The following is a 26,821-nucleotide window of genomic DNA, read 5'->3' as shown; positions in this document are numbered from 1 at the left end:
GCGAGACAACACACACACACACACACACTTCCTGGTGTGAAAATAAAGTTTGCGCCGTCATTCTTCTACAGACAAAGGAACCACTTTAAAAAATGGCATCTAATGGTCACAGCCTTGTGACACAGATGAAAGAGCCCCCAGCTTCAGGATTTGCCTGCCCTGGGACCCAAGGAGGACACAGGGGCCTCAGACCCAGCTCTCAGGTAACAAGACAACATGGAAAGACTGAGCCAGCCTGTCCTTCATCCTGGATTCCATGCTCATTCAGTATCTTGGACAAAACCACCAATGTTGCTATTCAGTAACCAAGCTGTGTGCAACTCTTTGCGACCCCTGGACTGCAGCAAGCCAGGCATCCCTGTCCCTCACCACCTCCTGACGTCTGGGAGAAGCTGAACTCCAGCATAGACTTTGTTAAAGTTGCACAGAAGACTGCAGAGCCAGTCCACTTCCCAGGTGGACCCAGCATGGATAAGGTTCCTTTCAAACGCATCACTTCCCTCTCTAGCTTTCCTCAAAACCAGCAATTCCCTGATAGTACTTTCTGAGCTTCAAGATAGGAACATTTTCTGTGAGTTTCCCTGGTGGTTCAGATGGTAAAGAATCTGCCCGCGATGCAGGACATTGATCAAACCCAGGGGATTTGATCCCTGGGTAGGGAAGATCCCAAGGAAAAGGAAAGAAATGTCTACCCGCTCCAGTATTCTCGCTTGGAGAATTCCATGGAGGAGGAGCCTGGTGGGCTACAGTTCACAGGGTCAAAAATAGTCAGACTTAACTGAGCTACTAACCCTTTCACTTTCAGATTTTGCCACCTCTGATGCTGGGAGGGATTGTGGGCAGGAGGAGAAGGGGACGACGGAGGATGAGATGGCTGGATGGCATCACTGACTCCATGGACATGAGTCTGAGTGAACTCTGTGAGTTGGTGATGGACAGGGAGGCCTGGTGTGCTGCGATTCATGGGGTCGCAAAGAGTTGGACACGACTGAGCGACTGAACTGAACTGAACTTCACCAAAGTGAAACATATGATTACCAAGGCGGAAAGGGAAGGAGGGATAAACTGAAAGATTGAGATTGACACACACATACTACTATGTATAAAATAGATGACTGATAAGAACCTACTGTAGCTCACAGGGAACTCTACTTAATTCTCTATAGTGACCTATATGGAAGGAGAATCTAAAACAGAGCGGGTACGTGTACATGTATAACTGATTCAGTTTGCTGTGTAGCAGAAACTAGCACAACATTGTAAATCAACTCTATGCCAACAAAAGTTAATTTAAAGAAAAAAAGTGAATTTCTCAATCCCTCACTTCAATCATCAAAGGAAAGTTAAATCTGGTTTGTACAGTTTTACTCTGACAATCCTAGTAACAATGCCAATGCAGGTGACTGGGGAAGAGGTAAAATTAAGTCAAAGTTCTATAGATGTAATGCTGAAAACTGCGAAAGAAAGCTCTTTTGCAATGAAGTTATTCTCACTCTGCTACTCAATCCTACCACCTACCTGTCTGTGATGTGTCCACAACAAAGCCTATGAAACATGAGACCTCATGTTTCTATCCTGACAGTAATGCCCAAGGGGTAATGACTTACCCTCAATAAGCCATTCATTCAGTTAATGGGAATATTGGGGGAGCTTTTCCAACAGATTTTTGATGTGTGTGAACGGAATTGTTGGTTCATTTCAAACGGACTCCAAGAATTGAGCAGATGTTTCCCTGCTGGATGTCATGACGGCAGAAAGTCACCTAAAAAGAATCCTCAACATGCAAATTCATTTTAAATTGAGCAGCGTAGTTTTACATTTTGAAGATAATCAGATTAACCAAAAGGAACTGAGAGAGAAAACCAATATCAGGCTGGAGTGGAAAAAAAGCTCGAAAAATAAAACCATGAGAAAGCTGAGTCATTTTTGACCTAATTTCAAGGCCCTGTGGAAGTCCCCAGCATGAGCATGGGGTGGGCTGGGGGCATCGCACAGTTCTCTTTTTCTCAGAGCCAACCACTCGCATCCAGCCCTGTAGTGACGGGCTTCCCTGAGCTGAGCTGATGGCCCTGTGACTCGAAATGGAAGACATGGCCTTTCTTTGATGTCTGTGGCATGCGGTATGGGAGCTGCATTAAACTGACCAGAAATCACATCGGATCAAGGGAGAGACACAAGCACAGCTCTTGACCCGGGATGCAGAGACCCGTGGTTGAGACTTCAGCAAAAACGCTACAAAGATGCATGAGTTTCATATTCAAGATCATCTTTCTGTTCTGAAAACCCAAACATCGACGTCCTCAGCCCAGAAAGTAAAACTGACAATGAATAGGATGTGAAACTAGCCCAACAGACTGCTCGTATTTCGCCATGATGCTAAATGAAAGTGCAGAAAAGTCCAACAGCAAAATGAATGTTTCGGGTTTCTTAGACGAGATCTCTGAGGTTTCTCTAATTATCATACTCCAGGGTTAACAACAATAGAAAGCCCAGTTTAAATATGTGATTCAGTGATTTAAAAAAAAAAAAAAAACAGCATTTGGGGTTCTTTGGAGAGTTCTGAAATTTCCATAGCAGCTGCAGACTTTGGTCCTGGTGGCATTTGGGGAAACTTGTCATATCCATGTTTGGAGCCAAAACTGCCTGTGTGAAAACAATTTTTTTCCCTATTGTTGAGTGAAAATTCCATGAGCAAAAAATTCTTGCACTGTGTCCAGTGGAAATACGTATTTCCACTGAAAATATTACCCTCATGAGCTTGCTTGTAATGTTTACATTGGAAATAAGCAACAGCAGCATGCACCCTCTTTTCTTTACTTTTGCTCTTTATCAAGGGAGTGGGAGGGACCTGGCAGAAAATCAGCACGACAAATGCAGCCGCTTGCCTCTCAGTCACCCAGCCCTTAGCCGTCATCCTACCTGAGCGATGCACCTGTTCCCCCCTCCCACGGCGTGTCGCTCTTTGAGGAATGGCTTAGAGATTCTGACTTGTAGCCGTGGCAGAGACACTTGGCACCGCTCTCTACAGACTCTGGCCCAACTGGCTGAAGTAAGTCTTTGCTCATTTATCAACCAATTCAGGTCTCAGCTGCAGTTTTCAGCTTTGATCAAAGCCGAAGCCCATATCGTCATAACATCATGTGTGAGCCTGGGTCTGGGAAGACCAACAAGAAGCTCCAAGGGGACACGGAGCAGGGCTGGGCCACCTGCTCCCCCCATTAGTGTGGGGGGAGAGGACACAGCTGATCTGCCCAGGGAGAGTGGGGTGTGCGGGCGAGACGGGCAAGGAAGATTGCAGAGGGGGCTTCGGGGGACCTCGAATTCCACCCCACTTTGCTGCCGCTGACTTGGCACTTCAGGGAGATTAAGAATGCAGCCCCCAAGGACTTAGAGTCTAGGGGCTTCCCAGACACACAGAGACACAGCTTATTCTGATATACGTCAGGCCAATGAAAGCACAAATGAGGGAATAATCCAGAACCCTGGGAATATCAAGAGAGGAAACAAACAAAAATCATCAGAAGGACAATCTGCAAAGAGAGCACACAGCTGGGTGTACAATAAGCTAGAAAACAGAAAGTTAAGGAAGAAAAAAAAAAAGCTTCTCAGACGTTTCTCCTTCCATTCAAACCCATTTATTAAGCACCTACTAGTACAAGCATTTACTGAACACCTACTACAAGCAAGGCACACAAATAAACAAAGTATAGTTTCTCCGCTTTGGAACTTAAAGACAGGGACACAAATGATTCTGCAGTAAGTTATTTGCTCGTGCAAAGCACCAGGGGAATGTGGAGGCCAAAAAAGTCCTGTTTGACTGTGAGAATCTGAAGGGCTTCCCAGAGGTGTGGCCACCTGCAGTGAGCCTCCAGGAAAGAGTGGGGTTTCAGCTGGCCTACATGCAAGGGTTGTTGTTGTTGTTCAGTCACTCAGTTGTGTTCAACTGTTTGCAACCCCATGGACTGCAGCACGCCAGGCTTCCCTGTCCTTCACCATCTCCCAGAGTTCACTCACACTCACGTCCGTTGAGCCAATGATGCCATCCAACCATTTTATCCTCTGTGGCTCCCTTCTCCCTCTGCCTTCAATCTTTTCCAGCATCTTTAGTTTGGGCTGAAGTTCTTAGGAGACTTGGGAGGTCACAAAGCCACAGAAGTTCAGTTCAGTCGCTCAGTCGTGTCCGACTCTTTGCAACCCGTGGACTGAAGCATGCCAGGCCTCCCTGTCCATCACCAACTCCCGGAGCTTGTTCAAACTCATGTCCATCTAGTCGGTGATGCCATCCAACCATCTCATCTTCTGTTGTCCCCTTCTTCTCCCACCTTAGCCTGAGCTCATAAGCTATGCTCTCTGAATACCGGCATATGCCTACAAGGAGGGCATTGACATTCAGCAGTTACTGGGGCAATTATCAGACCAGGAACCCAGGAGAGTCAGGGTGAAGGGAGAGCCGCCCTGCCCACCGGTTTGCTCAGCTCCCTGTCCGGACTCTCCACTTCCTCCTCAGCAGCCTGCAGGACTCCTCTCCACCCCACCCCACCCCCACTTCCTCACACCCTGTGCAACCTCGGGCAAGCTACTCAACTGCTCTCTGCCTCAAACTCCTCCTCTGTAAATGGGGAGGGTTAGAAATAGCATCTCAGAGTGTGGTGAAGTCCCCTTGTTGTCCGCCTCAAACTGCAGCAGCACGGTTCATCGGCCCTATTCCAACACAAAAGAAAAAGTTTAAAAAATAAAAAAATAGTATCCCAGAGGATTCTATAGCAGATAAAATGGGTTGGTGCCTCCCAGGACACTTAGCACAGAGTGAAAGTCGCTCAGTCGTGTCCGATTTTTTGTGATCCCATGGACTCCATGGAATTCCCCAGGCCAGAATACTGGAGTGGGTAGCCTTTCCCTTCTCCAGGGCATCTTCCCAACCCAAGGATCAAACCCAGGTCTCCCGCCTTGCAGGCGGATTCTTTACCAGCTGAGCCACAGGGGAAGCCCAGCACAGAGTGAGTGCTCATAAAGTTCAGTTCTTATTAGTTATGCTTTTCTTCCGACCACCTGCTAATTTGTAAGCTGACAGTCCCCCCATCTGTATCCGAGGTTCATCTCTCTTTCCTAACAGTCAGCCCTGTGAATCCAGCAGTCTTGTGGACGTCACTTGTAATTCTCTCCATTCAGACAGACCCATCTAAAACTGAAGTCATCATCTGTCTTCAGCCTCTTCTCTTTCCTCTCTGATCCAGGTGAGGGGCCTCACTGTCCAGCAGTTACCCAGGACAGAATTCAGACAGTCGTCCTAGACCTGCCCTTCGTTTTCTGACCCTAAACAGTCCTGGTGTACAATAAAAATGCCATCACTGGATGAACCTCCTCCCACTCCCGTTCGCTTCCCATTTCTCTTCTGTCCAGGCTGCCCCCTCATATGTGACTCCCCCACAACAGCCAACACTCAGGTCCAGCCAGGCTAGTGTGGTTAGGCCCTCCCAAGGCTCTCCACGGCTGATGTCTATACTCAAATCTCCTAGGATCTCTCCTGCCTTTTAGTCTCATCTTCATAAATGTCAGCTTCCCACACTGAGCACAGAGCAGGCTCTCCACTCTTATTCAGTCGCTGAGTTGTGTCCTACTCTTTGTGAACCAATGAACTGCAGGCTTCCCTGTCCTTCCCTATCTCCTGCAGTTTGCTCAAAAGGCTATCACAAATGAATCAATGAGGGAGTGAATGAATCTTCCACAGGTTCCCCATGAGAACTTTCCTGTGGCCCTTCGGAACTCTTGCTGATACTTAGATATGTCACCCAGGAAGACAGCCTTCTGCCCACCCTCACCCAACTCCAACAGGCTCCCTACTAGCCCATCAGTTGTCAGATCCTCCAGGTCTATCTCTCCTTTCAGAGACTATTCCCTAAGAATCCTTTTATTGCTGGTCACCCCGCTAAGCTCAGAGTTCCCTGAAGTCCACAATTATTCATGCTTATCTAGAAGTCTCTGCAGTAAAGCCCAGGCACTGCCTGGTCTACAGCAGGCATTGCATTAATGATTTATTAACCCAGCAGTGAATGGATCAGATGCCAACTGTGTCACAAAAACAGTACCAGTGAAGGGAGAAATCAGTGTGGCATCTCTTGTTCTTTACTTTTGGCTTTCTTTCCATAGACCGTGCATGCCACATTCTGTCTCAGGGGAACAGAACTGACCTTCGTTTCTACCGCCTCTCTATTTCTGCCAAACTCGGTTCCTGCTGCTGCATTGACCGACTTTTGGAAGGTTCACCTTTCCCTTGAATTTCTCATGATGATTAAGAACTATAATTGCCACTGAACAGTCCAGTTTAGCCCAGACAAAGCCAACCAACATTCACCAGTGGACTTTAAATGCTGACAGTTTAAACAGCCAAGAAAAGTTCATTAAGCGCTGGGCAATAAAAAGCGCAGGGGAAAATAGAGACAGAATAACTCCCCTGGGCATCTCGAGAGCAGGCCTTTGTGATGAAACATTCCTCAAGGAATCTGGGGAAATTACATTATAAAAACTGCAACAGATGGCAGGCTAGAGTAACAAGCTTCATTAGAGCATCGTGGCCACACAGCCCCTTTCCTGGGGAGGGAAGGGCACCACGCAGCCTCCTGTCAGGCAGACTGTCCAAAGGGGCCCCAGACCCCTGTGAATGTGGCTGCAAAGACAGCTTTTATCCGCATCACATAGGAGTTTGAGGGCATGAGAAATTTGGAATACATACTTTCCTACTCTGCACTTGAAAGCTGGTCCAAAGGCATCAAGTACATTTTGACATTTTTTTGTTTGTTTTTCTAAAGTAGCCAGGCATCAGCAAAATAATTGGTCACTATGAATCAAATAGTGGAAACAGTGGCAGATTTTCTTTTTGGGGGTTCCAAAATCATTGTGGATGGTGAGTGTAGCATGAAATTAAAAGACACTTGCTCCGTGGAATAAAAGCTATGACAAACCTAGACAGAATATTAAAAAGCAGAGACATCACTTTGCCAACAAAGGTCCATATTGTCAAAGCTATCGTTTTTCCAGTAGTCATGTATGGACATGAGAGTTAGACCATAAAGAAGGTGGAGCACCAAAGAATTGATGTTTTCAAACTTTGGTGCTGGAGAAGACTCTTGAGAGTCCCTTGGATTGCAAGGAGATCCAACCAGTCCATCCTAAAGGAAATCAACCCTGAATATCCACTGGAAGGACTGATGCTGAAGCTGAAGCTCCAGTACTTTGGCCACTTGATGTGAAGTGCCAACTCGTTGGAAAAGACCTTGATGCTGGGAAAGACTGAAGGCAGAAGGAGAAGGGGATGACAGAGGATAAGACAATTGAATGGCATTACTGACTCATGAGCTTAAGAAAACTCGGGAGATAGTGAAGGACACGGAAGCCTGGTGTGCTGCAGTCCATGGGGTTGCAAAGAGTTGGACACGACTTAGCAACTGAACAATAATACTATAAATGACTTTGAAATAAAAGGGATTGTTTCCCTACACAAGACTGGCTATAAAAGGCAACTTTGAGAATGCAGAGTAAAAGCCCGGGGCAGAAACCGAGAGAAATCTGGAGTGTTTCAGAATATCTGTGAGCCAGAGATGCAACAGAGTGAACTCTGACTGTGATGCCCGCATTACACACATATTGTCAAAGGAGGACATTTTTGAGAGCAGTGAGCAAGCGTGGTCTCCTGGCTCTGAGTGGTGCCTCGTGAATTAAACCGTCTGGTGGAGGACAAAGTACACCTAGATTATAAAAGCCAAAACATACTTTTTTAAAAAGGTCTCTCTGGACTTAGTCCTTGAACTCTTCCCCAATGTAGTTTCAACCCAAATTGCACAGGCATTTCTTATCAGCAAAAGCAGACAATAAAATATGGGAAGAACTGTAAGAGAAACAGGCCAGGGCTCTTGTGAAATTCTTTCGCCACACAGCGGGCTTCTGCAAACAGAAAAAAAAAACATTTAGCAAGAGGTGCACAAGCTAGTTAGAGATGCAAACAGATGATCCCAAGGTGACTGTCAGCTGGTGCTCAGTTTCTCCCCTTTAAAAATAAGCCATCAAAGTGAAGCCTTGCCTCACAAGTCCAAGTGTTTCTGCATAACGAAAACTAACCATCAGGCGATGCTGGAAAAGAGGTGAGGATCAGATCCGGAACACGCAGGCAGGTGACTCCAAGACTTCCTTTAAAACTTCAGAACCCACCAGCTGATTCAGACACACTGCCCTTGTCTGTTACTTCAAGGTCAAGTAATTAAGAGACAAGCTTTCTTCCAGCACCTCCCCCCGACCCTCCACCAAATAAAATCATCCAAAATAGTTGAAATCAAGGTGACCATGAGTTTAAAAACTGGAGGGGGGTTGTCTTGCCACATTGTCTTCTATTCACTAGTACATTTCTTACCCCTGGATCCTGGATCTTTTCATTAAAAAAAAAAAAAAAGATCTGAGTCTTCTTCACCCACAGTCAATGCAAATCTAAAGGAGAGAGGGTCTCCAGCCTCTCACACCTCTCCCTTAGTGTGATCATCATGACAAGGCTCTTGGTGGCAGAGCTTAATGTGGTTAATGAGGAAAGTATTGTCAAGATGTTCACAGGAGGGGGAAAGAGCTGTTCATCTCCAGTGCAGCGCGGTCATTGCCAGGCTGAGCCAGGGCAGTCTGCACAGTGCTTGTGGCAGAAGTGGGCAGGTTCCCCTTCTGGGCTCAGCACACCCACGGTGGAGTCTTGAGAAAGTCCTGTGTCTCCTGAGGCCAGGCTCTGACTCGGCTGCTCCTTAGATGCAGACACTGTGCAAAAAGCAGGCAGCTGAGCGCTCAGCTCCTCCAAGCTCCTGCCGCCCACCCCGTGTAATACACAAGGTCTGGGAGAACCCTGCAAAAGAAACAGAACTTCCATGAATTCTGATTTCCATTGACTGGCCTCATCAATCCTCCAAAAGGTTGCCTCCACCGCATCCCCTTCCCCAAGCACATTTCACATTTTGACAGAGCAAAACCTATTACTATGACCTTTGGTAAAAATTTAATTAACCTAGTCTTCACTGATTTGAAATCAGTCACGCCGGGCTGAGGTTTAACTCTGACCAGCAATCCTACTTTTCTTTTCGCACAGCAATTCAAGTTTATAAACAGTAAATGGAGGAGACAGTATCAAAATGTGTCAAGGAGGACATTGTTTCAACACATCGAAAGCACTTGCTCACAAATAATTGTAATAATATGGTTAAATATTCAGTATCACAGCTCCCTGAAGACTTCGTGAAAGGCAACATTTCTATCTTAGTTGTGTCACTGTGACTCTCTCACACAGTCTAAAATTCTGACTGCTTGCTCCCTGAATTACTGCAAATGAATGCCAGCCTGTTTAATCTGAAACAAAAAGGGTCCTGTGTTTAGTAAACATTAACAACTGAATTTTACAACATTTGATACTAGTCTCCCAGCAGAAGGTGGTATTGACGGAGCTGCTTTTTAGAGTCAAAAGTGAAGAGCCACACTGCTCCAGTTGCTCCCCTAATGAGCACTCTCTATGTGCCCGATCTCATGCCCTGAGCCCTAGAGAGGAAGTGAGTCTATTGGCGGTGGGGGTGAGATTAGAGAATAACTGGATTCCAAATTCTATGGTACAGAGCCCAAGCAAAATAGAAAACCTCAGCAAGAAAAATGATTGAACAGAATATTCAGGAGGCAGGGCCGTGTGGGAGCGCCTTTCCACATCACTTCTGGTCACCTGTGTGTCTGCGAAACTCAGCTCAGGAACTCCTCCAGGGGGCCCTTTCCCTCCGATGAGTGCATCAGCCCCCCATTTGTACTGCAGTGTGCATGGCACCGTGTGCCCAGTCATCTTTCTCCACGCCTAGCAGTGGACCGAGCCTGTGCCTCTGGGCGTTTTCAGCATCTTACCAGGAACCTTGCTCCTTGGAAGAAAAGCTATGACAAACCTAGACCGGGTATTAGAAAGCAGATACATCACTTTGCCAACAAAGGTCCACACCGTGAAAGCTATGGTTCATCCAGTAGTCCGGTACAGATGTGACAGTAGGACCATAAGGAAGGCTGAGAAACAAAGGACTGATGCTTTCGAACTGTGGTGCTAGAGAAGGCTCTTGAGCATCCCTTGGACAGGAAGGAGATCAAACCAGTCCATCCTAAAGGAAATCAACCCTGATATTCATTAGAAGGACTGTTGCTGGAGTTTAACTTCTAATACTTTGGCCACCTAATGCAAAGAGCTGACTCATTAGAAAAGACCCTGATGCTGGGAAAGATTGAAGGCAAGAGGAGAAGGGGATGGCTGGATGGCATCACCGACTCAATGGACATGAGTTTGAGCAAGCTCCAGGAGACGGTGAAGGACAGGGAAGCCTGGAGTGCTGCGGTCCATGAGGTAGCAAAGAGTCGGACACGACTGAGTGACCGAACAACAACAACCAGGAACCAGGCATGAGTTCAACTCTCAATAGCGCTTTGATGAAGAAATGAATAAATTAATGAACAAATGTACATTTTCCTGTACATTCCTTCTTATGGAAACTTTGCCCAGCGTTTAGAAATTCAGCAGTAACTCAGGCTGCCAAGTTTTTGCCCTGCAGTCCTCCTGAGTCAGTTTTTGATGCCCCGTTGGAATGTAGACATCATTGTTAAATGTCAGCTTTATCAGGCGGTTGCAAAGGTGCTTATTATTCCCCTAGAGTGGAAAGCCCCTCAGCTGAGTGGACAAGGAGCTTCCGGTTTCTGTGACCCGCATCTGCAACTTCTCAGGCGTCTTCACCTCATGCCAGATTGTGCCCCACATTCACTTGGCCTCTTTCAACTGCCACCTCGTCATCAGCATCTGTAATCACCTCCATGACAACAGCACCTCTTAGGTGACACTACCTGTTTGTAACGATGAGCTGGTCTTCTAGAAAAAGGAAATCCAATACTATCAATAAGCCAATCAGAAGAACAAAGTCCTGGTATTCTCAAGGTGGGCTTACGTCAAGGCCCTCTTAAATACAGCATGAATTATTTAGCCCATGAATGCAAACAATGCGTGACTCCATAAGGAAAGCATTTCTAGCTGCCTTCTTTTCAGATATAGTTTAGTGTTTTCACTTATCTGAAACAAGCAGCTGGACTTAATTCCCTTCTGACCTCAGTTTTTTTATTGTTACCCGCCCCCCAACCACCACCAACACATCTGTTGCCAAAGAACGTATCTTGACTCCAAAATGTTATTTTAATTGAAAACGAACCAGAAGGTAACCTTCCATAACTTCATGCAGTTGTTTCCAAAGTTTGAACCACTCCTTTACCCTTGACCAGGTTCTAACTTTCAATATTCTGATTAAACTTAATTCTAACCTGCACTTCAGGTTTCCAAATGTCCTCTAAAACCCCTTGCCCTGCCAACCACATGGTCACGTTCAATAACCAGATTGGGGAAACTCAGGCAGCCTGTGCCTAAGTGTCTCCACATGCCAGGGCCGCATCCTGGTACCGCCACCAGGAAGAAGGGGTCTGTCTACCCTCACCTACTTCCTCATCTCTCTCCTGGGCACATCCTCCTGGGCCAATGGCAGAGATGAGCAAGCAAAAAGGAAAGTGTCCACCTGGCACCTGGGGGAACCATACCGACTTTGTGGTCATCAGATCTGTCAGATGCTGGCTCTCCTGCTTTTTAGCTGTGTGCACCTTCTCACGTTTTGCACTTTCTATGCCTCGGTTACTTAGATACGAGTAACAGTAGCATTACCTACTGCACTGAAGGGTCTTAAAGACTCGTTGTGAAGCTGTGATTAAGTCATCAGAGCCCGACATACAATAAACACTCAATTAAATATACACTGGATTCATCTACTCTCTGTTTATCTATCTCTATATATCTGCATCTATGTGTATTTTTTTTCTTTCATTAACTATCAGCTTTTGGGGAGCAGGCACCATTTCTGATTCATCTTTGCACCCATCAGAAAAGGCTGTCGCCAAGGGCTAATTGATTTAATGTTATTAAATTTACACTCTAACCCAACTTACTATCATGTTAGAAATATTTTAATTACTACAAGGCATTGCTAAACAGAAATATGGGCTTCTCTTTTCTCTTTCCATATCAGGCTTCCAGGATTTTGTTAACCTCTGTAAATCATCTCACTTCTTATAACATCTGCAACCCAGAGCAGCAAAAGGCTTGGGGACGAACCTAGCAGACAGCTGCCACGTAGTACATGCCATGCCGTGTGCATGTCGGCTGTCAGTCTGCACACAACACACACCACAGGCATGCACATACATGCACACACACAAAGGAGGGGGCGGCCTAAGCGAACTTTAGAATTACAATTGTTTGCAAATCTTATGTTGTGTGTTTCACATGGTAGCACTCCCAGGCTACATTCTACCTGGAAAGACCAATGACATGTTTATCGGGAAGCAGAAGGTAGTTATCTCTACGTTTCAGGTCAAAAATAAGTTTTGCCCTAAACACAGAGACAGCTGAAGTCAAGGTGAATTTCTTGGTTTGAAATAGCTGAATGATTGAAACATCTACTTCCCACCAGATATGAAAAATACATTTTAAAAGAATCTTCAGCATTGGAGTCACTTTCAGCAAAATACCTGTGAGAGCGGACTATGTGCCGGGTGTGGGTGGCAAAAATATGCCCCCGTCTTGGTGCCATGTAAAAGGGACATCAAAGTGAACCCTGTGTATTGATGCTATGGTAGAGGCTTATTCTGGGGGGACCATGGGCATGGAATGGTCAATTTCAGCTTAGAAATGAACTCTACAACACAGGGCCTATTTTAAAAAGTAGAAAAAGTAAAAAGTCAAGCTTATTCAAGACCACACTTGGAACAGTGTCCCAGTGTTCCAGAAGACAGTTGATGGAAAATGCCTAGACATCCCCATCATCCCTCTTCTATTGCTATCATCACTGGGGGGCCGCAGCCCCAGAGGCACATGTTTGGCCTGGAAGATGAAATGCCTTGTCTCTCATCTCTTGGTCTCAAGAGGGTTGAGTCTGCCAGGGCAAAAAGACTCCCACAGCAGGAAATTCCCCAAACCTCCAGCACCATTGAGGGGGACGTAAGGGTTTCTCCTCTCTGGGACCCCAGCCCTGTCTCATTTGAGTCGCGGAGGGGAGCTCTTCCATCCAATCAGCAAACACTCCTGGGTGGCTGCCATGTGCAAAGCATCAGGCTTCATGCAGAGACAAAGAGAATAAAGACCCCACCCCCAATGGCGCAGTCACTTGCGTCTTGATACTGAGTTTAAATAACAACTCACTCAAAGGTGAGTGAACCACGGGGATAAAGATGAAATCAAAAATCCATAGATTGGGGCCTCCCTGGTGGTACAGCAGTAAAGAATCTGCCTGCCAATTGCAGGGGACACAGGTTGGATCCCTGGTCTGGGATGATTCCACATGCCTCAGGGTGCCACATGCCTGAGCCTAAGGGCACTAAAGCGCATGCTTGGAAAAAAGAGAAGCTGCTGCAACGAGAAGCCCACGCACCACAGCTAGCGAGGAGCCCCAACTCTGCGTAACTAAAGCCCTCACTCAGCAATGAAGACCCAACAAGGCCAAATATAAATAGATAGAGAGATAGATAACTTCTTTAAAAACCCATAGACTTGGCTCTTCTTCTAGTTCTGACCCTTTTCCTAGACCAGTAAAGTGTTGGTTTGCTTTTGGGATTTTTTTTTTTTTTTTTTTTTTTTTGCTTTTGTTTGGAGCTCTCTGCAGGTCATGGCAGCATGGTTCTTGGTGCCCAAGCCATGTTGCTGTTGCCATGTGCCCTCAGGAAGCACCCCCTTCCCCAGCATCCCTTCAGCAAGGCTCTTCCCTGGACAGAGCAGCTTGACCGGCTTCCAGGGCCTCTGATCCCCCAAGCCCAACCAGAGCCCCTGAATAGCTCTCTGGCTGGAATCCCTTCCCAGCTTGCTTTCCTGGTGTGTACCCCCAGACCCTCGGCCACCCAGGTTGTCTCCCGCCAGTTGCCACCTTCAGTCTCCAAGGCCATCATCTTCTACCCCATGGTCTCTTTGCCTCCTGTCAATCAATTTATGGCTCACTATAAAATTAGCATCCTCACAGTTGCCACAACCTACAGAAGACTGTTTTCGTCTGGAGCCTTTTAAAAAGCAGATTCATCAGGATCTATTCTAGATAAACAAATGTCACTCTTGTATATAACCAGGACTTTGAGGAGGGTTATGCATTTTACCATCTGATAAAAATGTCCCTCTTCCACCACTGGCCAGCCCCACCAAGTCTCTCCTGGTACCTGAAATTCTATTCATACTTTTGAGTTAGAACTCACGTGATGTCCAGGAAACAGAATTCATCTCACCTCTGTGAACTGGAAGGCAACTTTAGTGATTGGCTCAGTTGCCAACAGTTGGTGATGGGCAGGACCCAGTTGGAGGGAGGGACAGGGGAGGCCGGAGGGACCACAGGGCAGGACAGTGCCACAGGATCAAAGAGAAAGGGGCCCTGAATGAGCAGCCCCCGGACCCCCGTGCCTGCATCACAGCATCTCAGCATGGTTGAGAAGTAGACACACGACAACCCTCCCTCCCTCTGACAGGTTTAATCTACTTGGTAGGCACCGCCCTCAAAAAATCACAGTTCATGACTTACTCTGTCTCTGAAATGCTTTACCCTCCAATTTTACAGAAGTTACCGTTCATCTCGTCCACAAGCTCTCATAGGGGTAGGGTTTGAAGAATTTCTTATAACAAGATCATATGTTGGCATCTAATGATGCTCTCCATGAAGCCTACCTCGCCCCTCCTTTGCAGATATCCACTCTATGGAAACGTATCTTTTCCCAATCAAGGGTCACCATGCATTTCCAGAAGCAGGGGCTCCAGCTGAAGCCTGAGCAAAGTCTGCAACCATAACTGATGCCTCTGGGCAGAGCCGGCTAAAGGGTGGGATGGACCTTCCAGGGTTCCCGGGCGTCAGAACCAGGGTGACTCATCCTGAGTGAGTCCAGAGAAGGCCAGGAACCCGGCTGCATCAGGTCACAGGGGCAACCCTCCGAGCACCAGGCAGGCCGGGCGTCCTGTCTGTCTATCCCCCCAGGCATCCTCCGCGGCAGCTCCCTGGATCACAGGAGCTGGCGGTGTACCAGAGAGGAAGGCTTTTGGCTGAAAGTGACAGCAAACCTGACCACAGTGGCTTAAACAAATCAGGGGGCTCGCCCTTCTGGTTCGGTGGCCCCGTTCTGAGACTGCCACAGCCTCTCCGTTGAGGCTCCGTTTGGTGAGACCTGCCCCACCCAGCACTTCGTGTGGGCGCCATCAGAGAGAAAAAGGAAGTCAGCCCCGCAGCCCAAGTTTTCAGGAACTCTCAACAAACTCTGCTTCCTCTCTCCCTCTGGCCAGCACTAGACCCGGTGCCACCCCTAGCCGGCGGGTAGCAAAGGTCATGGGGGTTGGACCGACCTGGGGAATGGGACCACCAGCCAATGGTATCTGCCACCAAGGGGAGTCCCACAACACCGGATTCAGTTTTAGGGTGGGCAGGTGGACCTCAGTCCCAAGCCTGGAAAACAGCTTCCCCTGATGCCTGCAAAAAAGCACAGAGTGACTCGGGCACCCCGAGGACCACCCCACATGCCACACGCAACAGGACCTTCCCACACAGTGACAGGGCCTCCCTCACTGGTGTGTTCCTCCCCCCGTAGCAGCAGGCTGTCCCACAGAACCATCATGAGGTCTGGAAGAAGCCTCTGTGACATGCAAAGTTCTCCCCCAAGAGCTGGAGAGGGAAAGGAGGAGGAAGGGAGATGATACAGGGAAAAGAGCCCTGTATTCCCCTTGGAATGGCTGGGGGAGGGGGAGGGGATACATAAGTCCCACATCTCACGAAGCAGTATTGGGATCTTGGGGCTTGGGGCCTCAGGAAACACAGCAGCTAGAATCTAGTAACTGTGTGACTGAATAAACAAAAGATCAAATGTCCATTTGCTGGGACTGGAATTCAGAAATCATTTGTGAACACAGAGCATTTTTTTTCAAATGAAGAGGGAAACTAGAAAGTTGTCAAGCCTAATGTATGCAAGATTCTTTTGCCCAGATTGTTTTACTGAGTCTGGAAAACAACCCCATTTTGTTGTTGTTATTGTCGTTGTTTAGTCACCAAGTCTTGTCCAACTCTTTTGCGACCCCATGGACTGTAGCCAGCCAGGCTCCTCTGTCCATGGGATTTTGATCTGGAGAATGATTTTTATCATTCCTAATACCCGAACTATTTCTAAAGAGATTTAAAACAGCTACCTCTATTTTAAAAAAAAAGAAAAAAGTCTATAAAACACAGCTGAATGAACTGCCCTTCATTTTCAAAGACAACGAAAATGCTGGGATCTTCCCCAAATGTCTAAGAAGGTGGGAGGTCCAGGAAAGACCCAGAACACCCTATTTCTCTGGCAATCCTTCTTCTAAGCCAGGGTTGTCACCCCTGATACTGAATCAACGGCCCTTTCAACTTTGTGCCAGGACTGGGGTGTGGCAAGGGAGGCACCGTGGAAGAATAAGCCAGAATCTCAGTCATCAAGATAAATAATTTTTAATGCAATAATTTTAAAAACAAAAATCAATGCCAAAATCCATTGTGAACAAAACGTCCAAAATTTTAAGCAGAGACAGGCTGTTGTGTGTTTGATTCTGTGGTTTCTGAGACCGCAGTTTCTGACCTGCCGTGGTTGCCACACTTCTCCCCCCGCCATCACTTCTGTGGCCTGGGCACCCCCTGAGCTCCACGAGGGGTACAAACAGACTGGGAAATGCAGGGCTATCTATAGTCATGGTTTTATGATGGCAGAGCTTCTGTTTATTTTTTCTGCTTGATTAAAAACATGGGAGGAGGTTTTACTAAGTATATACGGGGCATCTTATTTCTATTTTTGCCTCAGGCCCCAGTGCGGCCCCCTCCCTCCAACTGCTCAGCTTTTCCTGCACCCAGAAAGCAGAGAGGAAATGGACAAGGAGGGGGACCTCCAATAGCCTTAGCCAGCTCCCAGGCTCCTGGGGTCACTGATGCCACTCTCTCAGGGCCAGCTGGCTAATCCTGTCCATGCAAATCCTACACTAAAGTCACTGCAGCACACCCTTTCAAACACCCCTCCCCTTGGCAGAGACTGTAACTTTCAAATGACCCTAACAGGCTTAGAACAATCTTATTCCCCCCCACCCCCCAAAGGTGTGCCCAGTGTGTAGTGAGCTGCCGTGCAAGATGCTACTTATTCACAGGCTCCCCAGTGATGACTGACAGCAACGGACAGGCTAGAAGATATTACACTGCGGACATGACCGTGCAAACAGCACTGGATGAATCTGCATCACAAGGATTGCAAGAGCAATTAGCGCCTCATTAATATGATATAAATGCTAATTATACAGGCCCTAAGGGACCCCCAAATTCCTTTCTCGCCACCAGTGTCAACGTTGTTTTAGAGAACATGATGCCTGGATTCCCAGGAAGGCAGAAGTGACTCCCCCTTTGGGCCTCTTTGAGGGGAGCACAGACCACAGGCATCCTGACTACTCTGGGGGGTATCTGTCATGGCCACATTCTCAGATGTGGGAATGCCAGGCAGCCCGCAGTGCTCTGGGTTCCCAGGGGCACCTGGTGACTGATTTCAAACCTGCTGATAACAGCAGGACGCCTGACAATTAGGAGTCCCTGAGAAAGGGCAGGGCGGCATGGCACGCTGGCAGGGGACAGTGCTTCCCAAGAGCAGCTAAGCTTCTCCACTGCAAACCTGAAGCTCATGGTGATCAAAGTGATCACCTAAATAATTGATTTATTTATACCAGTTTAAAAAAAAAAAAAAACCACCCTGGAGGGTTATGAATAGCCTGAGATATAATCGCATCCTTTGGGAATAAGAGATGCTCAGAAGTGCCCTGTGTCTGGCAGTACCCCGAGGGTGTGATTAGGATACCACACATCAAAGGAAGGTGATGCAAGTGTTCATGCGGTAAATCATTTCACACAGTCCATTTGAAACACGGCCAATAAGAAAAGTTCCTTAAGAGCATTGCACTGCCTCTCTAGTTCATCACTCATCTTACGGGAGGAAGGAGGAGATAGGAAGGGGAAGGGATGGAAGGCGACACTGGAAAGGGCACCTCCCTGGGTGCTGCCATCACCTCCATTTGCAGGTACGCTGACCTCCAGGATACAAAAGTATTAGCTGCTCGGTCATGTCCGATTCTTTGGGACCCCTTGGACTGTAGTCCGCCAGGCTCCTCTGTCCATGGGATTTGCCAGGCAAGAATACTGGAGTGGGTAGCCATTCCCTTCTCCAAGGGATCTTCCCAATCCAGGGATCAAATCCACCTCTCCTGCATCTTCCGCATTGGCAGGCAGATTCTTTACAATCTGAGCCACCAGGGAAGCCCTCCAGGATACAAACACACATACAAATGCACACTCACATGCAGACACACACAGCTGCCTCCTGATCTGCCCCTTTGCAGAAATCTTCTGGGTCTTCCTCACAGGGCGGTGTTGCAAAGTTACATGAAAGTCATTCTAGGGACAAGGCATCAGCAACCCCTGTGCCCAGAGCATTATATCACTTGTTCCCTGGTGGATCTGGGGCTTCCCAGGTGGCTCAGCAGAAAAGAATCCATCTGCAATGAAGGAGATGCAGGCTCAATCCTGGGCCAGGAAGATCCCCTGGAGTAAGAAATGGCTACCCACTCCAGTATTCTTGCCTGGAGAATCCCATGGACAGAAGCCAGGTGGGCTACAGTCCATAGGATTGCAAAGAGTCACTGAGCACACACGCACACACATCACACTGGTGGATCCCTGACGTGGAAGAGGAAGCCAATCCAGTCCAAATCCAGTTGGATTCCGAAGGCGCACTGAGCGCCTGGTGGTGCAGATGCTCGGCCGGGCACTGAGGGGTGAAGACGGGACCCAGAGCAGGAGACAGGCAGATCACACTCAGCGGTTTAAAGTCAGTGCTGGGATGGGAAAGAACCAAGCCCTCAACAGCCCGGAGGGCATCCTGGAGGAAGTGCAATCTGTGCTGGTCTCCCTGAAGGAAGAGAAAGTTTCAACAAGGGTAAAGAGACAGAAGCCTTCCGGGGTGAAGGGAGGCATGAGCAAAGGTCCAAAACGGTGACTCAGGACTGGTGGTCAGAGCACAAGTCTGGGGCCATAGTTCTTCAAACCAAAACAAGCAGGGGTAACAAACAGATGAGGAAGCAGTGCGTTTAAAATGGGAGTGACCTGAAAACCTTGACCTGGGCTTTCCAGATTGATATTTTGCAGACTCCGACTCCAAAATATATTCTTTTCTTAGAAACAGTTACATTTTTCTGTCTTCCTTGTGATCCTCATCTTAAAAGAAGATGATGCTCTTTGTCTATTCCATGTCACCTGGTGAACCTCCTAACGACCAGGCCGTCTGGGCACCTGGACCGCCTCTGTGTTCACAGCGGAGTAGGCAGGCCAAGCTCTACTCTCACCAATACAGGCAGACCTGACACACAAGTAGTGAAGCCGAGCTGAGCGAAAGGTCAAATGACATCACCAAGCCCAGCATGAACGAAAGTGTCTCAGCAGTTCACACAGAGGCCTCCAGTGGGAGGGCTGAGTCACCCCAAGCCGGACAGCAAGACCGCTAAACTCACCAGGGCTTGGCCCTCCTGCCGGCACCAGGACCTGTGTGCGTCAGCAGAGCATCATCACACACACTTGAACTTTAGTGAATTTCAGTTGGGTTCACACCTAATTCGAAAAACTGTTTTGTTTCATAGAAATGTGGGAGCCACAGCATAAAAGGGTCGACTCCTAGTTATCTTTGTACTAACAGAACTTGTTATTGGTTATTGGTCCTTTAAAAGGAGTCATTATATTTCTGGAGTTTGAGAAACGCTGCACCAAACCAGGCACTCCCTGGAGCTCTTTGAACTTCTGTTTCCAGCATGATGCTTGGCGTGAGGTAGGGATTTGATGTGAACTGATTAAATCAGGCTGTGGCATCTGTTGAAAACAGGGAAGGAAACTGCCCAAGCACCACAGCCACACACAGCCTGTGTGGCAGGTGTGGTGGACAGCAGCAACTCCTGTACTTTAGATGACACAGAATCACCCAGAGGGATGGACTGTCCAGGCCAGAAGGTAGTGGCTGGAGCCAACAGGATGGAGATCAGGGAACTGGGGACACCAGTTATCCAAAAACAGGACACCTCTCCATCTCTCGAGGGATGTTTTTTCTTACATTATGAGCTCTATGGTGCCATACAGGAAGGCAGTTCAAAGGAAAGTAGGATTGATTTTTCTTGCACAGAAGCGAAGAAGTTAGAGCTGGTTCTTTGGGGGAAGATGTTCTGTGTTCTGTTCAATCGCTCAGTCGTGTCTGACTTTTTGCAACCACATGGACTGCAGCACACCAGGCTTCCCTGTCCTTCATCTCCCGGAGCTTGTTCACACTCATGTCCATTGAATCAGTGATGCCATCCAACCATCTCATCCTCTATCGCCCCCTTCTCCTCCCACCTTGAATCTTTCCCAGCATCAGGGTCTTTTCCAGTGCATCGGCTCTTTCCATCAAACCCTGATAATTCAAAGATGAGGATGCCAGCATCCCTTTCTCCCACGGGTCGAATGCTGGAGCAGGCAACCCGTAGCCTGTTCACTCCATGACTTTCCCAAGAGCATGAACCCGAGATTATTACCTAGGGTGACCCAACTTAATGAAAGCAACATGACTGAGAGGAAATCAGCTGGAAACACGTGAAAACAAAGGGAAGTGAACATCAGGTATCCTCTTGTAATTACAAGCTGTGTGGCCTGACAGCTTCTCCCAGGGGAGGCTTATTATAAATTCTTTTTATTATTAAAAAAAAAAAAAAGTCTGGCTTGAAAGGATTGATTACAAAAAAGCAGATCCTTGCCAGTAGGCATCTTGAGTAAACTGTATCTGTACTGTGTGTGTTACTCACTCAGTCGTATCCAACTCTTTATGACCCCATAGACTGTAGCCCGCCAGCCTCCTCTGTCCATGGAATTCTCCAGGCAAGAATACTGGAGTGGGTTGCCATTCCCTTCGCCAGGGGATCGTCACAACCCAAGGATTGAACCCAGGTCTCCTGTATTTCAGGAAGATTCTCTGCTGTCTGAGAATCTGTGTCACCAAGGAAGCCCTACAGTAGTTCAAACATGGAAACGAGAGCCCAAAACCAAACAGAGCACTCTACACAATAGGAAATTCAAACTGGAGAAAATAAGAATTCTGTTTTCAAAAGCATTTACTAAAAGAAAAGGAAAGGGTGGAGAAAAGTGTGTTCAAAAGTTGCAAGGAGGCTAATTAGAAATACACTACTCAGTGCACAAAAGAGCAGGGAGTTTGGATGTGAAAATTAAAGATTTGAATGTGAAAGTTTCAAGTAAATAAAAGATTAATTACTATATGCATTGGCTTTTGCCTTTTAAAGAGACAACTACCATGCCTGCAGGCTTCTCTGTGAGTCCCTGTATAAAGGATAACTCAAAAGTATGCATTTTCCTTAATGAGATTTTTTTCATATAAGGAAATGCGATTGGTAAAAATTTAACTTACGACACCTTTCTAGGCAGCACACTAGCCATTGCTGAAACTCAGTAAAATTGTGTTTGAATCTAAGTTCCCATTTGGTGCATTTATGCTTTGTATGTTTAACACACTTTATAAATAATGATTCATGCTCACTAAATTGATAGAAAATATTCTTCCATCCACTATATCAATAAGAGATCTAAATGCATTAGAGAAGGAATCTGTCAGAGCAGGGTCTGGAAATCTCAAATTCTCAGAAGCCATTCCCAAACCCATGAGGCCACCTACCCTGTACTTTGAAGACAAAGTAGACCTATCTAATTCTGTGATACCAGAACTGTAATGGTGCCTGGCATGGAACTGGCACTCAATAAATATATACTCAAGGAAGGATGGCAGACAGGAGGGTGGGTGGACTGAGGCAGAAGTGGAGCTGATGGATGCCCCAAATCCTGTCTCAACAAACAATTCCCAGGTCTTCCCAAAGGCAAATGACAGATAATAGTGTGGTTTTGTTGATTACTATGATGGTGGGAATCAAAGAATTTGTTGTATGTTTAAAAAGAAAAATCTTAATAAGTTCTGTGAAATACAAAGTTCCAGGGTGCTTCAATGCTTGTTTTTCTCTATCTTTAGCTATCAAGTCTTAGTCACTCTTTTTTGTTTTTAAGCTTAGTTGATTTACAAGATGGTACTAGTTTCAGATGTACAGTATAGTTATTCATATGCATATATTCTTTCTCCAATTTTTCCCATTTTATGTTATCACAAGGTATTGAATATGGTTCTCCATGCTATTCAGTAGGTCCTTGTTGTTCATCTATTTCACATAAAGTAGTGCATGACGGTTAACCCCATATTTCTAATTTACCTCTCCCCTCTTCTCCCTTTGGTAACCATGAATATGTTCTCTGTGTCTTTGAATCTGTTTCTGTCTTGTTTATATGTTGATTTGCAATATTTTTAGATTCCATGTATAGGTGATATCCTATTTGTCTTTCTGTCTGAATTACTTCACTTAATTGACAGTCTCTAGATCCATATATGTTGCTGCCAATGGCATTATTTAATTCTTTTTTATTCTGTTGTAGAAATGGTTCACATCTCCTTTAACCATTCATCTGTTGATGGACACTTAGGTTGCTTTCAAGTCTTGGCAATTGTAAACGTCATTTTGTCTTTTAAAATGAGTCCACTTGCCCTTCCACCCATGGGCTACAGCAGTAGCCAGTGGAAAAGTGCTGGGCCCGCCCTGGGAGGCAAGACTCTGCATGTACTTGTGTGGCCTTGGTAGGCGCCAGGGCACATGAGGAGCCAACGGAGAGGAGCAGAGTCTAAGTCTACAAAAGTGTTCATCCGTGTGGGCATACTCTCTCCTAATAGAGAGTTAAATTCCAGCAAGTTCCCCAGGAGTGCTACCAGGCTACTAGAACAGTTCCTGGTAACCTGGAGGAAGCAGTGGTCATACCAAGGAAGCAGAAACATCAGGAGCCATCCCAACAGCAGAGTAAGGGAGGAAGAGGGCCAGGAAAGGGGCATTCCAGAGCAGATGCATCATGTGAGGTTGGAAAAGCAACCATCCATGTTCATCAAGAGAGCCCAGCCAATTGTCAACTTGGTAAGACGTGCATTGCTGAGGCGCGCTGCTGAGGAGCTCAGACGTGACCGCCCTGTGGTCACAAAACCGACTCCCTAATGGAACCTTGAAATAATAGAAGTTGGTATGGTGTTTAATTAGCAGCAAAGGGGCACAATTACAATGCGGCATGTGACTGGAGAGGTGGCCAGAGGGCCCTGAACCAGACAGAATGAAGGTTGCCGAGGGGTGAGAGAGATGGATGGTCAAAAGGGTATCATTCAACATAGTTTTGGTAGTTTTGGCCACAGCAATCAGAGCAGAAAAAGAAATAAAAGGAATCCAAATTGGAAAAGAAGAAGTAAAGCTCTCACTGTTTGCAGATGACATGATCCTCTACATAGAAAACCCTAAAGACTCCACCAGAAAATTACTAGAACTAATCAATGACTATAGTAAAGTTGCAGGATATAAAATCAACACACAGAAATCCCTTGCATTCCTATACACTAATAATGAGAAAACAGAAAGAGAAATTAAGGAAACAATTCCATTCACCATTGCAACGGAAAGAATAAAATACTTAGGAATATATCTACCTAAAGAATCTAAAGACCTATATATAGAAAACTATAAAACACTGGTGAAAGAAATCAAAGAGGACACTAACAGATGGAGAAATATACCATGTTCATGGATTGGAAGAATCAATATAGTGAAAATGAGTATACTACCCAAAGCAATCTATAGATTCAATGCAATCCCTATCAAGCTACCAACAGCATTCTTCACAGAGGTAGAACAAATAATTTCACAATTTGTATGGAAAAACAAAAAACCTCAAATAGCCAAAGCGATCTTGAGAAAGAAGAATGGAACTGGAGGAATCAACCTACCTGACTTCAGGCTCTACTATAAAGCCACAGTTATCAAGACAGTATGGTACTGGCACAAAGACAGAAATATAGATCAATGGAACAAAATAGAAAGCCCAGAGATAAATCCACGCACATATGGACACCTTATCTTTGACAAAGGAGGCAAGAATATACAATGGATTAAAGACAATCTCTTTAACAAGTGGTGCTGGGAACTCTGGTCAACCACTTGTAAAAGAATGAAACTAGAACACTTTCTAACACCATACACAAAAATAAACTCAAATGGATTAAAGATCTCAATGTAAGACCAGAAACTATAAAACTCCTAGAGGAGAACATAGGCAAAACACTCTCCGACATACATCACAGCAGGATCCTCTATGACCCACCTCCCAGAATATTGGAAATAAAAGCAAAAATAAACAAATGGGACCTAATTAACCTTAAAAGCTTCTGCACATCAAAGGAAACTATTAGCAAGGTGAAAAGACAGCCTTCAGAATGGGAGAAGATAATAGCAAATGAAGCAACTGACAAACAACTAATCTCGAGAATATACAAGCAACTCCTACAGCTCAACTCCAGAAAAATAAATGACCCAATCAAAAGTGGGCCAAAGAACTAAATAGACATTTCTCCAAAGAAGACATACAGATGGCTAACAAACACATGAAAAGATGCTCAACATCACTCATTATCAGAGAAATGCAAATCAAAACCACTATGAGATACCATTTCACACCAGTCAGAATGGCTGCGATCCAAAAGTCTACAAGTAATAAATGCTGGAGAGGGTGTGGAGAAAAGGGAACCCTCTTACACTGTTGGTGGGAATGCAAACTAGTACAGCCACTATGGAGAATAGTGTGGAGATTCCTTAAAAAACTGGAAATAGACCTGCCTTATGATCCAGCAATCCCACTGCTGGGCATACACACTGAGGAAACCAGAAGGGAAAGAGACATGAGTACCCCAATGTTCATCACAGCACTGTTTATAATAGCCAGGACATGGAAGCAAACTAGATGTCCATCAGCAGATGAATGGATAAGAAAGCAGTGGTACATATACACAGTGGAGTATTATTCAGCCATTAAAAAGAATACATTTGAATCAGTTCTAATGAGGTGGATGAAACTGGAGCCTATTATACAGAGTGAAGTAAGCCAGAAAGAAAAACACCAATACAGTATACTAATGCATATATATGGAATTTAGAAAGATGGTAACAATAACCCTGTGTACGAGACAGCAAAAGAGACACTGATGTATAGAACAGTCTTATGGACTCTGTGGGAGAGGGAGAGGGTGGGAAGATTTGGGAGAATGGCATTGAAACATGTAAAATATCATGTATGAAATGAGTTGCCAGTCCAGGTTCGATGCACGATACTGGATGCTTGGGGCTGGTGCACTGGGACGACCCAGAGGGATGGAATGGGGAGGGAGGAGGGAGGAGGGTTCAGGATGGGGAACACATGTATACCTGTGGCGGATTCATTTTGATATTTGGCAAAACTAATACAGTTATGTAAAGTTTAAAAATAAAATAAAATTTAAAAAATAAATAAATAAAATAAAATTAAAAAAAAAAAAAGGGTATCATTCAATCTATACACTCAAAGCAGAAAGTTTCTGGGAAAGATGACCCAGAGACTGGAGGAACTACCCTAATAAAAGTCCAAATCTCAGCCTTGGACCTGGCGTCTGGACCTGAGCCAGCTTTCAGGCCTGGAACCCATTGATTGAAGGGCAGGTGGATCTGCAGGAGGAAGTACCTGCTGTGTCAGAGCAGGCGTACGTATGAATGACTTCCCCGGTTCTTTCCCCAAAGGATCCACACCGTGTACACAGGCAGCCACACACGTGAGGGCCGGGAATGCCCAGACACGCTGAGGACCATTTGAGCACAAGATCTGAGATGACTCTCGTAACTGGGAACCTGAGGCAGGATCCTGAGCCCCCGTGTTAGAGCAAAGGCATGTGCGGCCAGTTATAAAGGAAGACCTGTCTGGGTTTGGTTCCCACTGCCTCCCTTGGGTCCACAGACCCAACCATGGTCATTTCTCCAGCCCTCAAATATATAATTCAAGCAACCTTTGGAGATTGGAAGAACAACTATGTGGGTTTCTTAGAACAGGAGGTAAGACAGTAACCGCAGTGGGGAAAATTAGGTAAAGGCAACCGCCTCCCCCTACCCACACACACCAATATACATATGTACACATCAAGATAGAGATTTGAAAAAAATTATTAATACATCACATCCTGGGAGAGATGCCAGAGACGACAAGACAGTGCTATGGACTGAGTATTTGTGTCTACTCCACCCCCCCCAAAAAAATCTTATATGTTGAAACCTAATTCCTTTGTTGGAGAAAGTGGAGCCCTCATGGTGGCATTAGGAAGGATTATAATTATATTTTAAAAAAGAATTATAATTTCTTTATAAAAAGAAACTGGGTTTCTGTGGTGCTCAAACAGTAAAGAATCTGCATGCAATGCAAGAGACCCAATCCCTGGGTTGGGAAGATCCCCTGGAGAAGGGAATTGCAACTCACTCCAGTATCCTTGCCTGGAGAATCCCATGGACAGAGCAGCCTGGCGGGCTACAGTCCATGGGGTTGCACAGAGTCAGACATGACTGAGCTAACAAGAGGGATAATCTCTCTCTCTGCCATGCGGACACAGGAAGAAGGCCTTCAGCTGACCATGCAGCCACCCCAATCTCGGACATCCAGCCTCCAGAAGAGTGAGAAATCCTTAAACCTCTGTTGTTGAAGTCTGTCATATTTGTTATAGCAGCCCAAATTAG

At 46.1% G+C, this 26,821-nt stretch overlaps 1 long non-coding RNA gene across 1 annotated transcript; it reads right to left on the bottom strand.

Annotated features, from left to right (window-relative positions):
* Positions 1–3,623: 3,623 nt before the first annotated feature.
* LOC112578126 lies at positions 3,624–15,316 on the bottom strand. The gene is made up of 4 exons (XR_006543594.2): positions 14,771–15,316; positions 8,113–8,872; positions 4,586–4,701; positions 3,624–4,368 (listed from the first exon to the last, which is right to left on the bottom strand). It is a non-coding gene; the product is annotated as an uncharacterized LOC112578126 (long non-coding RNA).
* Positions 15,317–26,821: the final 11,505 nt, after the last annotated feature.

The sequence above is a fragment of the Bubalus bubalis genome, chromosome 12 (assembly GCF_019923935.1).
Source record: "Bubalus bubalis isolate 160015118507 breed Murrah chromosome 12, NDDB_SH_1, whole genome shotgun sequence".
Lineage (NCBI taxonomy): Eukaryota > Metazoa > Chordata > Mammalia > Artiodactyla > Bovidae > Bubalus > Bubalus bubalis.
This window is presented reverse-complemented; position numbering and strand designations above follow the sequence as displayed.